At 36.2% G+C, this 17,243-nt stretch overlaps 1 protein-coding gene across 1 annotated transcript in view; it reads right to left on the reverse strand.

Moving 5' to 3' along the window:
• Positions 1 to 17,243, reverse strand: part of LOC134797944 (kinesin-like protein CG14535) — a 256,028-nt gene that overhangs the window by 14,072 nt on the left and 224,713 nt on the right. The window lies entirely within an intron of this gene.

Genomic DNA, 17,243 nt, shown 5'->3' on the forward strand with positions numbered 1-17,243 from the left:
GTTTGCGATTGATCGGCTTAACTATGAATGTCAGTAAAACGTGAAACATTTACCCGTCTCAAATAGTGTTTATATTATTATCATAATTGGTAAATAGTGCAGTGTTATTTGAACACGGTTCGTTTAACGCAGCCATCAAAATGCTTTGAATGGCTTTGGAACGATAAATATAAAAAAAAACCTGCAACATATATTATAAATAATATAGTTCCAGCTTACTGATAAAGATTTGTGTTACTATTTATTTGTTAGTCGGGATTCGGTGAGCACTTATGCACTTTGTTACCTTGTACAACTTTAATGTTGTTTGAATGCCGGACAATCAAAAACAAAAAAGCTGTTATTTCTAGTAAGTCAACACATCACACGCATTTGCGCTTGTTTATTGATTTTAAAGTGGCGTACCCACTTATTAGAACTTTCAATTTAAAATGATTATAATATTCATTTCATCATCATCATCATCTCAGCCATAAGACGTCCACATAATATTAATTTAATTAAGTATAAAGCATAATTAGTAAGTATAAAATACATAGTGAGACTGATACCTGAATCCACAGTCAAACTAAATTTAGTTTTGTGGAGCTTTGTCTATAACAAAAATGTTAACTTTTGTTGTAATAAATAAATAATAATAAAGGCTCATATTCCCTATTGCTTACATATTTTACCAAGCAAGTACCTACTCCTGTACGGATATGATGGTCGTTTTTGTCTACGTGACAGCGTGGTAAAACGGTGTCCGTCACTTTCTATCCCATGGTGTTAAAAAGTGACAGTTATTTTATCACGTGGATAAAGATGGATAAAACCATTCATAATATGCTGGCTGGGCACGCGCAACGCGGTAAGCTAATTAAACCGACAATGAATTTACGCGCCTTGGTTAAGGGTTATTTATGTGTATCTGGATATACGCCAACATGTAATCGAAGGCGCCACTAATCTACTAAGTCACTTAGCGATTCAAGTCGAGATCGTGTCGTAATTAATTTGATAGTAATTACTCGACACGTGATTCGCGGTTCGCGCCGCTACTGTGCTAACTGGCATCTAACTAATAAGTAGAGTTGAATTACTTGAACAAGTTGACAGGATGTGCGAATGTAAACTTATCTTATATCTACCTGTTTAAATTGCTTTTAACTTACAATTTAGATTTAATTCATTATTTGAACCTAATATGATTTCAAAAAAGTTATAACATTTTTTCCCCCTGTAAAGTCCTCTTAAACCTGTCAATAAATATATAAATATTACAATTATGATTCTAGGCTGCAGTATCATTTTTGTTTCTTAAAACAATTTTTAAATAAATTACAAACTAAACCGGCAAGTCTTTATAGTGGTCGTAATTGTTCGTTTTGTAAGAGATTACTCAAATTACCACACAGATCAATGTATATTGACTGGAGATATGAATGCCAATGGTCAGTGCGATCTCAAATAATGGCACGAGCTGTCATTGTAAAGCTACATCCACACGGGCGCCGTCAGCGGCTTAGAGGCGTCCGCTCCCGGCCGCCGGCGAATCAAACGCTCCATTGAATTTAAATCCTCTTGCTAATTGAAAGCGAATTTTTGACGGCTCAATTTTTTATTGCAAAGACCCTTTATTTTTATTTATCATGCGGTTGTTTTAAAGATTCTATTGCCATTTTTATTTTATCTTGACACTGGTTTTTAGTTATTTAAATAAACGTAACCACATTCGAATGGCGGCTGCAGGAACGTTACTGTTGCAACTTTACTTACTGCTTATCGATAAGAACGTTCAATATATCACTCATTTTGCCAGAGAGATTGACAATGACAACGCCCGCAGCAATGATGCAGCAGTAACAATGAAACAAAAAATAAGCTACAATTTTAACAACACCACGAAAATAATCTGCTCGTATTTCTGTTATATAATTTTGTATCATTTTCTTTTATTGAGGTGTGCAATAAAGTGCACATTAAATTCCCTATTCTGCCGTCTGCCGATGTATCAGCCGTTGATGAGTAAATCCATAAATCCTGACTGACGCACGGTCGTTGCTGGCTGGATATCGCTTGGTCGCACGCGCCACTCGTGTTTAACTGCCTTTATACTGACAAGCGAACTTGTATTCTAACACCATTTAATACAAACTATAGCTTGCTAGCAAAGCACAAAACAGATGGTGACAAAATAATTTATACTGTAAACGAACTTGTTAGGGTATTCTTCAGCTCAAACAAAGTCTGGCGCTTAGTCCGATAAAGATATTTGACTAAGTGCTTTTCAGTACTGACTGACTTAAGTGCCTGTAGCGTTGATTTAACTTCAATTCATTTTATCGTCAGTGTTTTGAAGGCTAATTGTGGACAGATTTTTGACGGTAAGTAATTCTATTCGATGTAAGGATAATTAAGTGATACCATTTCTTGTTTGAAAGCTTGTTTGTTTAAAACAAGGTGACCTACTGCAGTTTTTTTACCGTACCTATCATATTTACCTGACTCAGTTTGGACCCAATATATAAAACAAACTAAGGAAAGCTCCTCAGTAAATAGGTTAGGGATACGATAAAAATATGAAAGGAGCTGCCATGGAGCTGCCGCATACGTATGTTTTCATTTCGATGCATGCATAAATTGTCGCCGACTCTTTTGGTTAGCTCATGGGATAATATCAAAAGCTCTTGAAATTCTAATAAACTCTGATATTTATTTGTCTTTCTTTATTCTAAGAAAATAATAATATTTTCATCTGTTACCTCAAAATTGTAGACAGGTAAATTTCATAACATGTTATGTAGATGTTGAATTATTCCATACAAAATGACAAACTGCCAAGGGAGTTGAGGAAAACACAAAAATAAAAACAAATCTCGTCGCCAACAAGCTAAATGGCACGTCAAGCAGCCTTGTTTCTTTTTTAACAATAAAAGAAATTATTGAATAACTACGGCTATTTACCACCTATAACTACTCTTGTCTCAATTAGGTATACTTTGTCTCTTCGAGAAGGTACCTAACGCCAGCAAGTGGTTCGGTATGCTTACACTCTCTTCATTCCCATTTATTTCTTCACCCCTATAATAATTCCGGTTACCACAGATGATCTTTTACAGCATACCTATGATTTGAAATTACAATAACCAGACACCCAAACGTAAGGGGAACTCGCGCCCTTGTTCAGTTATGCTCGAATCCGCCAAAGCAGTGTGGAGGCAAAATTTAAATTTCCGGAAAATTGGGCCAAAGCCGAAGGTGCAGCGGAGATGCGCGGGCGACGAAGTGGAAAATTAAACAAGATAATGAACCGTTCGCCGCCTCGAATGTGCTAAATTGAGAAATTTATATAACAAACTTTGGGAGTCAATGATACGGATTATGACGCGGTTGTTTTAGATTTGTTGTATGTATAGGGACTATATTTTTATGTTGTGTAAAGTCATAACTATTTACGAATACCTATAATGGTTATCCTCAACAAAAACATTTCATACAAAAAAAATTCTCAAGCCGTGCATTTATCATTTGTAATTGTAATACTTAATCTTCGAATCTGCATTTAGCTTTAATATGCTACTGTGAATATATAAATATTAATGTTTTGCACCGGACAAACGATTTCACAAAGGTTTTTTCATCAACCAAATATAATTTTGATAGAAAAATCGTATAAATGCTGATTAATTTTACACTCTAAGGAAAGTATGGAACCAGATGATCCCTGATATAAATCCCGGGCTTGTTTGTCAGGTTATCCTTCAAAATATCGAAAACGTGCCCTAGCTTCTTGAGTTCCCATAAAATATTCCTTTTTTATGATAGATTCGAGACGAGGTTGTTGACGAAATGAGAGTTTTTCGGCGCGAAGTTTATCGGCCAGGCGCAGTTTGCGTCGCTTTAGCGACAGCCCCGAGATATTTACCTTTACGTAAACCTTACGGTCTTCGTTTTGTGTAAAGGCTTTCAATGCCTGTTTATGCGTTGTTTTACGGCTTGTATTTTTTGCGTCGTAAAATCAGTCGTTCAGAGTCCATTTAAGTATTGTATTCTTTAGCACGTCGGCATAAAATGGTCTGTTGATGGCACAACTTATTAAGATGCATCAACGTCAGGAATCTACTTAGTAAAAATAACGTTTAGTGATTGACGCATCTGTGCCATTAATTTTTGTTCATTATTGTCACCTATACCCCGAATAATTCGTAAGCCGAATTGAATATATTTGAAGTATATTAATTATCAAATTAAATCTATCTACGATATAAGGATTTATATCACAAAAGATAATTCTACGACGTCGTTATGAAATCTCATCGTTACGCAGTTTAGGAGTATATAGGAGCAATAAAGGAGTGTCACCTGCGGACACCGGGGTGGGCGGAATGAGCTGCGAAATATCGCTTGCGCCGCCTATTGGCCAAATTTATGACTGTGTACAGCACGCGAATTGGTTTTATTATTTCTTAACTGTTTTGATTTTTACTTCAGGTTTCGAATAAAACATAGGTTGTTTAATTGTTGTTTTGTTCGAAATAATATACAGGCATACTCGTTAGTTACATTTGATAGAACGTTTTAAAAAAAATGTGTTAGAATAAAACTTTTTGAATAAGTAACTGTCATAATACAAGAAGAAAGGTACAATAAAATAGAATGAATAGTAATATGAACATTTATTGAAATCAAATTTAAACAGAACATGGGACAGCCACCAGAGTTATAAGACTTATAAGATTAGAATTACTGTGTATCACATTCCATTTCAAACAGTAGATTTTATGGTTCTCAAAATGAACCACCGTTTCATACAAACGAGTGACTTACGTTCTTCCGTCCCACGAGAGGGGACGAGATTATCCTGGTATGAATAATGTATGCTTTGTCACTGCGTCATTGTTACTCGTATGTGTGACGCCACTGGAAGATATTGCAAGGCATTAGATACTTCTTGCAAGTTGCCTGATGTTATTTTTGAGACATCATTCGGTGGTTTGGTTGATCTTCATTTGAACAGCTCAAGATGAGTATGTATAGGTTTCAACCTTGCGTACAAAAAAAAAAGAATAACTTGTTTATTAACAATTTGTTTTAATTATTAACGTATAGATGATTTATTATGTATTAGATATGCATGTTTGCTTAAAGCTGTTATAATGAGCAGTTAATATAGTTATGCAAAAAGTTAAACTGTTAATTGTTCGTATGTTTCCTTGCTATTTACGTGCAAAACAAGCAAGCAATGATTCATTATAATTAACATAATTAATGTAAATGTATTAGTATATGAAGGCTTTGTTGGTTGCCTACGTTTTACCATTACAATGAACTAAGTCTCACCATGAAATATCTCAGGAAATGCCTTTTAAGTCTCATTGACTGACAAACTAATTATCTACCCACTGCTACGCCGTAGCTTGTAACATGTATTTTCTGCTATGTGGCGAATGTTTCTGTATTTTGTATTATATATAAGCGTAGCAAAATGTATGCATGATTGTCGAGAATATTTTTTGTCAATTGAACTTGGTTTATGTATGGGAACAACGCCATTAAACACATCCAAAGTCACAATTTATAGTGAATTGACTTTTTTGTTAGAATAAGTAATGTGATTTTCAAGTGATTTCAGCGTTCCGTTCACTGTAAAATGTGAGCTAGTTTCAAACAAAAGTATTTTTTTACTGGAAACGATTCATACTCTTATTCTAAATAGAGCGCGACAAGCAAATATATATTTCGTTTCCTTTATTGTCGAAATAGTCTAAATATGAGGCATTATTTATCAAATAGGTACTTACAGAAATTTGTTTCATGATAGAAATTTATATATTTTTGACATCAATGCAAATTTTATTAAATGAAGTAAGTAATTGTCTTTTATGAAATAAATAATAGCTTATCTTATGTGTTAATTTCATCATCCTCAATTTAGTCGGTAGCGCTGAATGGGGCTGCCTTAGTGATGGATTTCCAAAGAATGAGTATATGTATAAATAGCTTCAAAAAAGGCGTTCCGTCATCATGTCTATCCCTTTATATATTTATAATACGAGTACATACAATATTGTATTATCAAAATTAACCACGCTCTCCGCGAAAGCTTCCCTTTTTAGACGACCAATTGAGGTTAGATATTAAATCAGAGCATACGTTTAATAGAGGGCAGGATGAATTATGTAAATCGCCGTAAGCGGTTAACATCGTAATATTGTAAACGACACTTCTCCCCTATATAGGGGCGCACAATAATCAGATACTGGAAGGAGTAGCGAATGATCTCTATTAAATATCTAAGAGAAACTTAATGGAGGCTTCTTGAGCTGCACTAAACTGAATAAAAAGAAGAAAACTTAAAAAATCACAATCATCAACATGATCAATCAAAAAAAAAAAAACGTCGTACACAAATGTTACCTATTATATTCAACTTTTTGAAACCACGATTAGAAACGTTATTTGATATACTCGTAAATGTGTGCGTCAAAAATGGATAGATGAAGTTTTCCTATTAACACGGAATAAATTACGAATGAACTATTCTTGTCGTTCTATTTTAAGGCGACGGTAGCGGTGGGTAAAATATCAGATTCTGTCAATTTACCCCATTTCACACACAAGCGCACTTCACGCACACTACCTCACTTTACTGGGACAGGTCAGTGACCCATCATGTTTTTTTAAGATTGGACTTTTAGTTTAGTATTGACCACTAGCCTCCTTTGAGGGTAAAAGCATTCCATTTAAAGATGAAAGAGAAACAATGCATTTAATCTTGCTTTCCTTGTCTGTTCATGTCACACGTGACGTACCTATTTAATTCATTTGATTGTTGACTGTTTTACTACCTACTATTGCTTTGTCGAGATACGCGTTTTGTACAATTAAAGCGAATAAAACAAGATGTCATTAAGTCAGATGTAAAATGTTATTTACTACTCTATACGGTTTTTCATAAGGTGCAAAATCCATTCAATAGGAATTTAAATAAATAAAGTTTCAGCAGGGTGGCAATTCCATTTTGGCGGATAAAGCGAAACAGAATAGTTCTATCGAACCTGCTTACAAATTTTCACGAGATTCAGTTGAGAAATGTGATCTGCAAAGGAGAACATACAAAAGCATTTTTGCCCAAGCTGAAACGGAGACCTTTGCTAACGCTCGGCCAATGATGGTTTAGGTACACCTATAAAAAATGATTGTCCCTGCTGTAATTTTAATATCTTTATATTTCAACCGGTATAGTTTTACCTTCAAAAATAATCGGTATCGCTAAACAATAGCGGTACCTTACTACTTATACGTTCACGAAATCGGTATCTGCATAACTTGATTGTTAGTAAACTAACCTGGAAAATAATCTCAAAATCACCGAAACATTTATGTACAGTCACCTGCAATAATATGTTACGTCATTAGCGCCAACTTTGCCTCCAGGGAAACTTTGCCCAAAACGACAATTTTAAACAAATTCGTTAATGTAGAAAAATTGATAATAGTTATGGCCACCCTGCTGTTTTTAGTAGAAAATTGGTTATATTTCTGACAAAGTATATGCCAAACTTGTGCATAACTTGACTTGGGAATTTTGAGTTTAAGCGAGTTGTCTAATATAGGGTATATTTCGGCGGGCAAAAAATTGATAAATAATGAATGCAAGTAGAAAAAATTGAGAACCCTTTGACAAATATTTCCGGGTTTCAGTTATAACCTGCGATCATATATAACCATGGATACCGCCTTTAGGAACATTACCGTTCAAATTCTCGGGCCAAATTAGCACACATACACAATTACGCCTACATTCAAATAAGACGACGCGTTTACAGAGCCTGTAATCAAAGCTCGTAAACAAAATAAGAGTCATCTTTATTACACTAATGGTACATAGCTAAGTGTAGATGAAATGCATATAATGTCAATAACTACCAATCAGCGACATTAATCCGCTAGTAACCTTCTTGCTGTACGTACTGGCCGCTGAGAGTTCGCGGTTCATATTTGATTAGAATATGACTTGGACAGGGATAGGTTTATGCCATACAGTGAAGAACCAGTCAAATAATTCACGTATAATAATTTAATGCAGATTAAAAGATAACTAGTTAAAATGTTGTTATGACATGACAGACTAACTCAACATACCTAAGTAAATATATCATTGTTGTATAAATGTATTCCGCTATAATAAGTATTTTGTATATTTTATTATCAATCTGCATGGCAGTGCGAAGTCACGTTCAGGTATAGTCTGTCCGTTTTTCTAAGATCAAGTACGCCATAGTAAATGTATGGCGAACTTGATCTTAGAAATCGGACTGGCTATACAGTCTGCAAAATTTACATGGGTACACGAATCGGGTCAAAAATTCACAGATTTCGTGCCTCACACGACTATCGAGCACATTGGAAATGAATCTACGGAATTCGAAAAAATATTGTCGCTGAGCGACGAGAAAGTCTGGATAAGGAAAAAGTTACAAAATAAAACTACAACGTTGAATGATAATTATTTTATTCTTAGACTAACACAAGTATCCTGGACATAACGCATGTGAACAAACAAATTGCAAAATTTCCACACGCTTATCGAAGTTTGAATAATTGTCGCCGTAGCGCATAAGTATAGGTACATATTTCATTTTTCGATTAATAAGCAGGAATGTTCAAAGTACAAGAAAATTATTACACGGCAAATCCGTAGTCAACTCGAGAAGTGGTAGCCACATCGCCGTTATCGTCACTCGAGTCTTGATCGGCAGCGGCCCATTTGCTGCAAGATATGAAATTTTCTTGACAGCAGTTTGACGCGACGAGAGATGACCATAACAGCGTTTGTCTATGTTGCACCAAACCTGAGTTCCAATAGGTACTACCAGGGTTCAGCATCAGCTATCTTGGGTAATGCTCCATGTGATCATCATGACGAATCGGGTGTCCAAAACAGCGCGTGCCTATGTTGCCTAACCTAACCTGAGTTCCTTTAGGTACAGCCAGGGTTCAGCATCAGCTCTATCTATGGGTACTACTCTCCTAAGTGCTCATCGAGATGAGTCCGATGACCAAAACAGCGTGTGCTTATGTTGTATTAAACCCGAGCTCCACTAGGTACTGCCAGGGTTCAGCATCAGCTATCTGCTAGCAGCCGCCACGTGCTCACGTAAAATTATTTCTAAAATTATTCCTAAAATTATTTATCTCCCTCTCCCTCTCCCTCTCCCTCTCCCTCTCCCTCTCCCTCTCCCTCTCCCTCTCCCTCTCCCTCTCCCTCTCCCTCTCCCTCTCCCTCTCCCTCTCCCTCTCCCTCTCCCTCTCCCTCTCCCTCTCCCTCTCCCTCTCCCTCTCCCTCTCCCTCTCCCTCTCCCTCTCCCTCTCCCTCTCCCTCTCCCTCTCCCTCTCCCTCTCCCTCTCCCTCTCCCTCTCCCTCTCCCTCTCCCTCTCCCTCTCCCTCTCCCTCTCCCTCTCCCTCTCCCTCTCCCTCTCCCTCTCCCTCTCCCTCTCCCTCTCCCTCTCCATCTCCCTCTCCCTCTCCCTCTCCCTCTCCCTCTCCGTCTCCGTCTCCGTCTCCGTCTCCGTCTCCGTCTCCGTCTCCGTCTCCGTCTCCCTCTCCGTCTCCCTCTCCCTCTCCCTCTCCCTCTCCCTCTATTTCTATTTCCACCACCACAAGAATGCATAGATTGTCGAATAGTGCGTTATCTACGCCCGTCTCAAACAGGATAGATAGAGTTAGACCAAGAAAAATCTGCAGCGATTTTGAAAGCCCACGCAGTGCAAGTGTTATTCTGCCGTCATAATCCCGATAATTCACAACAAACACCGACAACGAACTCTGCGAAACATGAAGTCATAAATGTCATGTGAAAAATGTCGTTCTGACTTTTTGACTATTTTAAGGTTAGGCTACAGGGCAAACCCTTAACCCGATCGTCTTTGTTTTAGGCTCAAATTGTAGCTGACTAAATTGTCCAGAGCCGTTTTTCTCAAATTTTTGATATCATTCTTCGTTTCCAAATTATCGAGCACCAAAATCAAAAATTCGGAAAAAATTGAATTTTATTTTCACTATTTCGACCATAACTTTTTTTGTTTTTGACTTTCTCGAATAATTATTTTTGCACCTTACAGCTCTCGTGATTATGCGTCTTTTGAGCCTATTTTTTAATATCATATCTTCACAACTTTCCGAGATATAAGGGGATCGCACTTTTTCGTGAAATCGGACCCTATACTGGAGCGAACGAAAAGACATTTCCAATGTCAAAATATTTGAACAGGCGGAGTCACAATAAATCCCCACTTTCAGTTCAGAATATTTTATATGTATATAGCTGCCGTTCAAGCAAGTTTGTCAGTAGAAAAAGGTGCAAAATTAAAATTTTGTATAGGACCACAGCCGTTCGCGCGCTTACATTTTCTAAATTTGCCGCTCTTATAATATTTTAAACTTTCGCGTTTTGAACACATATTAACTCACATTATACGAAACGAAACTGATTTACGTCGGTAAATCAAGGTAATTGAATATAATTCGCGTTAGACCCGTCTATAATGTGAGTTAATATGTTTGCCGCTCTTTTCTACTGACGGAAATGGCTTGAGAGAGAACCTACATATATGTGACAGTAGAGGGTGGATTCAAATGATCAACATTTTCAGATAATGTGTGTATTTGTTAAATTAATTCAGTGAAAGCATGATAGGAAAAATGTATCTGACATATAGGAGACCGGGTATGATTATCTCACGGGTTATATCTCATGAATAGAACATATTCTAGATATCTTGCCAGGCATCCACTCAATTTCATGTCTCTCTAATTGGACAGCTTTTTTCCATAGTTCTCTGCGAATAGCATCTTGTTGGAATCTGAATGGAAAGTAATGTAAAATGACAATACCAAATTTGATGATTAATTTGAAATAACTAGGTAGTTTTTTTATAGCTCCAGCTCATGAAATAAAAAAGGAAAATACAAATCTGTAAGAAGGAATTTATTACTACATTTATAATTATATAGAAAATACCTAAACCAAACACAAGTTAATAAAATAGTCTACTTCATTTAGCATAACACCATCCCTATTATCCTCGCAATTTAAAAAGTCGTATGTTGTTATGAAAGTCGTATGCAGTTGTTACGTTTTAGCTTAGCACGGTAGTATTGAAAACAAATCGTCATGTTTTTTCCAAATTCTACTGAAGTTATCTGTTTACTACAAGTGAAAAGTGATTCCACTGTCCTTGGTATGAACTAAAATAACTTCTGCACCACTTCACGACACATGAATATATTTTTAATTACAAAAAAACGTTGTTTTTATAAATCAATTTAGCCATTTGTCACTGACTGTCATCTCGGTGGTACTGAGATTGCCAATCGAGCAGTTTGTAAGTACCGCCTATCGTGGGGTAGTTTGCGTTGGGTCATAATTGAGCGGACAGAATACTTCCATGTATAGCATTTCGCTGGTTATAACACATGAAGCATAGATTATGTCTATTGAGATTTAAACTAATAAGGCCTAAATACACAAAAGTTTTAGCGGTGGGCAAAGTAATCTGGTAATTTGGCATCCATACCAATATTGCCCACCACCAAAAACGGATTAGGGTTGTCACTTTCATCTAATTTACCCAACTTCGCAAGTAAGAGAAGGTTATGTTTGTACACTAAAATAAGTTTATAAATATATACTGTATTTAATTTGTCTTATTATCCTTTATTTAGATGTTTTATCCCGTTAACGAATGAAAACAACAAAAATCATATTTTTGGTCATTAAACTATTGTAACAGATTTTCTCAAAAGTGACAACCCTAGCCTTTGTAAAATGCTTAGGCGAGCCTTATTTGGAAATGGGCAAAAACGGGTAGGCAACATTGCCCAGCAAATTTATTTAAAAGTTTTTACACTTATCGCTAAGTTATTAACAGGGAATGGTAGGATTGCCCAAAACCTTTAAGTGATCCTTAGACATCATCATCATATAATATACGAGCTGTATTTGAATACCAAATTGACGTGGGCAATGTTGGCGAAAACCCCGGATATTTTTTTATTTGCCCGCCCTCTAAAACGCAAAAAAATGGGTAAAAACACGATAAAAAAATGTTTTCTTCACATAAACTGATGCGTTTGATCACAATGGACGTGCTGAGCAAAAAAAAGTCATATGATGTGATTTTTTTTGAGAAATTCGTGTTTAAAAAAAAAGCGGGCAAAGTTGATGATAATGAGTAATGACGGTACCTACTCTTCGAAGGTCGCAAAAATATGTGACATGCTCTTATGGTTCTACAAATAAGATCGTGTCAGATATTTTTGCGGCCTTCGTTGTGTAACATAAATTGCAGGTGACTGTACATTTGGAATAATTATTTTATTTAGTTTCAACGAAAGTTTCAAGTTTAGTACGAAAATACTTCAGATATGCAATATGCACAAAATGTAGACCTAATCGAAATAAAACATTGCTTTTTATAGTAAATTTATAAAACATTCGATACATAGGTATACATAACAATAACCAGGCCACAACGCTATTGGCCTGTAAGCTTCATCTCGGTCTCCAAAGCCGCAAAAACTTGATAGTACTTAGTGCTGGTCTAGCCTTTATTTTTTCTTGAAGATTTTCAGAGAACAGCACGTACACGCATTATACATATAGACGGAACGAACGGCATAATCATAATAATTTATTCGTCGCAATCCATGGTATTACAGATCTAGTTACAAGACTTTCAGGTATTACTTATACGAATTACATAACTCTTCCTGTTAATAGGCAATATTTTAATATAAAAGTTCTATAATATAATACAAGATTACAGTTGTCATCAAAATTCATTGACATACAGAAGTCAAATACGTTTTTAAAATGACGCAAAATGATACCAGCATAATAAAAATTGATCCCAATCAGTAAAGATGAGTCTTTAAACTTTTTTCATTTTAAGCTAGTTTTGAAGGAAGATAATACTTAAATTCGACTGTAATCGTATTATTTTAAGATAGTTTACTGCGGTTTTCAACAATAATGACCCGTAAATAACAGCAAATGAAATTTAAATGAGACGCGAGCTGATATTTATGTACCCTATTTTTTGAAATACATTTTATCTACTGGTATGCTTTCTCGTGTGCGTATATGATTTAATGTCAATATAATTGTCAAAAGCAAGAAAATCAAGCTGTCATTTTCATTTGAAGAAGTACACGTGTGCTCCGGTGTAGCCCCAACGGGCATCTGACTTGAAGAAGAATTTTGAGTGATGTCGTCAATGTATGGAAATTGTTCGAAAGTTTACATTTGAGATTGAATTTCTGTGTTGTCTTTGTGAGTAAAAATATAAATCGATAATAAATTGGTAGCTGAATTATCTAGCTTCCAAAATCATACAATAATTCAATTACTGTCAAAGACAAAATTGTTTTGCTTCTGTCTCAAACGGAACTCCATATTTTGATATTTTGATACTTTTAGTGTCGATTTGTAGAGAATAACAGCAAATTAAAAATATAATGGCATAAAGAGTCGGTACATGGTTTCTTCGTGAATAAATTTACGTGTAATTTAATGCAATTATCAAACATTTATTGAACAAATTATGGTTACAAAGTGAGGTCTAAATCGAAAACGTCATATACCAGCCCCTTAACGATGTCTTATGATTATAATAAATAATAATATTTGCTCATAAATATTTGGCGCTTCTAGCAGCATATAGGTCCTTTAAATCAAACCCCGAATTCTTCCGGCGGAGATGCTATCTCAGCCGGTATAAATTCGTGAGGGGGCAGGTGAAAATTATCAAAGGGGAGGCAGACTCAAACCAAACACAAGTTCGGGCTGTCTCGGCGCGGGCGTTTATCTCCGCTAATGCGAACACGAAATAAAACATGGATATCCTGGAAGGAAGTTGCGTATTTTAAATTTGACAACCAGTTTTGCTGCCTACGCAGCTGATGGTCCCAGGTTCGATTTCTGATATGTGATGTGGTAAGGTAAACGTACCTACTGGTGCTCGACGCGGTACCAGTACATGTCATCTTGAAACCTAAGTCATTGTCAATATAGGTGACAGGAAGGGCAGCAAGGGCATTAGCATGTCGAACACTAGTACGTTTACCTTACATGGCATTTTTTTTTCAAATGTACTACTTTTATCTCAGGCTTACTAAAAAAAAATAGATACTAATCAGATTCATACAGCTGAGCCCTCGACCAGACCGTAGCTCTAAGTAAACTTTTGTTACCTACAAACAACTATGGACAATATGTTTCTGAAATAAATTATTTGAATTGAATTGAATTGTAGCTCTGTCCGTCCACCTCAGTTAGAACGGAGACCTACAGTACTCATTTTATGAGTCTTATTGAGTTTACTGTCGGACTTCCTAAAGGTTCAGGACTTATATCAATAGGTATTTACACTGAAATAAGTAATGTCTCACTTTTCTCGATTTGGGACCAGTGTGACGGGGCTAATTGATGTCTGTTACAAAGACAATCATTCAGACAAACTATTATTAAAGCATGTTACCCTACGATATACGCTTTGCATCTCGGGTTTAAACACGCGAAACGTGAACCCGATTACACGGTGAATAAGCTTAAGTCTTAACACTGCGACCATGGTAACAGCCGGTGAGATTCGTGTTGCTACAGATACAATTTAAACAAACTTGTAGAACTTGGTATAACAGCAACATACTCATATGATAATTCAGTAGGTAAGTAAGTAGTACACATTGTAAAGTGGCGCAAGGATATTATAAATTATGAGATATTTCTGTCCGATTACAGGCCAAGTTTCTTATTAATTATTGCACCTATATTTTAACGTCTTATGTTAGTTAACACTGGTTTGGTTCATAACTATAAATTAAACGATTATTATTATTGTAAATAAATTTCAAAATACTCAGTAACAAAAGTTCTTAGCTGCAGAAAAATGCGGATGATACAAACTTAATTATGTCTTAGAAGGGGTAAAATTCAATTAAAATTTTATTCAGCCGCCGACTCGAACTCTAAAGCAATTGTAGAAAATTAAGTCCAATAGGACATTGCGAAATGTCGGCTGTTTAGCCGTGCAGTGGAATTGATAGTGGCGGTAAATCCGGGGAGGAATCGCCGCAAACGATCTCATAAACTGTGAAATAAAAACGACTCTCGACTGAATTGTTGCTGGGTGAGACGCATCGTTGCCTGGCGAGCCGTGCAATGGTAAATAAGTATTGCAGGTACGATGGATGGCCACTAAGAAGGCAATGGCTTTCAGCTGCAAAAAATAGTTTAACAAACTTTATATGAACATTCTATCAACTTAACATGGACCTAACACGTTATTAAATCTCAAGGAGTAAGCAAGCGTAAAATTAATAAATTCACGTTTACCATTTTAGAACACTTTTAAACATACTTAGGTATTAAGCTAAAACACTAATAGTAATAACTAATAATGATTGCCACTAAACATAAGAAAAACTGCCTAGCTTTGAATGATTCAGTTTTTTAACTGGGTCAGATTTAAAGTTTGTCTGAGTAAGACGTTTTCCACTTTATAGTATTGGCAGAGACTCGGTGCTCTCGCGAACAAGCTGAAAAGAAAATATCCAGTTTGTTTGCGTACACTTCAGAATCTAAGCTCGCGTGCAGCTGCGCGCAGTTTGCGCCTTGTCAAACTAGCCCGCCACAGTAATCCAATTTGCAGTAAGTTCCCGAACTTCCCCAACTCGCTAGACTTAGTGATTTAAATTTACAACTTACTCCATATCTCCTACACTTGCGATTTTAATGATCAAGCCAACTTTAAAACAGATTTTGCTTTTAAATCTTTATGGTCGGCAGGCATCACACACACACACACACACATTATGGATGACACACACATGTGATTTATGATACAGTATAATAAAAGCGATGATTAATATTTAGTGTTTATCGGAGGCTGATTAGAGTAGGTGGAAGTAGTTCATAAAATTACATATATACTTAATTGTACCTACAGTAACGATTGAAATGTAGGGCAGCGATTCCCTGACAATGTGATAAGAAATAAAAAAATCTATACTTTCTCGTTTGTCGTCATGTTTGCGTTTTGCCACATTTATTATTCAAAGTTTAATAATCGCAACCAACACAGACTTAAACAAAAACACTCGAAACGTTAGACAAAACAACGTTTAACTAATAATTAACTTTTGCAACTCGACAGTGAGTTGAAATTCAAAACTTGTTTAATTTGTGGCGTTGAAGAAGCCCCGCTTAGTCACGTAATCGCTCTCAAACTTACTGTGTGACAGTTAGGGGCCCTCCGACCTGCTGCATGATACTACACTTTTACAAATGTTTATCCAATGTTTCAATGCGTTTTCAGTGCGCACTGTTTAAACGAATTACTTTTATAGTCATAAAATTTTTCGATCTACATATTCTAATGGCTATGGAGCCTAGCCAAGATGACAATCGTAATGTATGTACAAATAATGTATCGGGATGACAGATGCTATGAAAAGTCACGTGAGTCCATACATTATCGAAATTTATTTTTTTATCACCGCACCTCCCGCCAAAGGAGCAAAGTTCATTCTTAGATACATGGCACACCAAGAATAAGCGGGCATCTCGCTCGTTTCTTTCCAGAACGTGCAGAATGTGGAACGAGTTGCCTCCTGAGGTATTTCCTTTGCGCTACGACATGGGATTCTTCAAGAAGCGGGTAGTTAGGGTTCTCAAGGGTCGGCAACGCTTAAGTGGCTCATGTGATGTTGCTCATGTCCATGGGCAACGATGACCGCTTCCCATCGGGCGGCTCGTCTGCTCGTTTGCTGACTATCATATTAAAAAAAATCGATTCGCGTTCTCTATCAACGATTATCATCTTGGCTATATCACAAAAGGAACTAGATAGATGGCTATTACCCAAGTATTATATATATGAACGAATGATTGATAATGTGATGATGTATATAGGTAGGTATTCGATATTGGTATTTTAATATGTTTTTTTTTCATACTTATAAATTTTACATCTATTTAAAAAATGACACCAAAAAATTGTTTGCATTCCAGGATCAATGTTTCCGTCAGTTTAGTCGTTCGCTTAATGATCCGCCGTTGTCTAGCTGGCTTTGCTAACTTTTTGCCGAACGCCCTTCGAGCACCATCGAGCCATAATGAGGCACTTTACTCCCCTGCCCGCTCAAATGTTTTGCCTTTTTCACTTTTAAATTTATCTCGAATCGTGGCATTTTA

This window comes from Cydia splendana, chromosome 1 (genome assembly GCF_910591565.1).
Source record: "Cydia splendana chromosome 1, ilCydSple1.2, whole genome shotgun sequence".
Lineage (NCBI taxonomy): Eukaryota > Metazoa > Arthropoda > Insecta > Lepidoptera > Tortricidae > Cydia > Cydia splendana.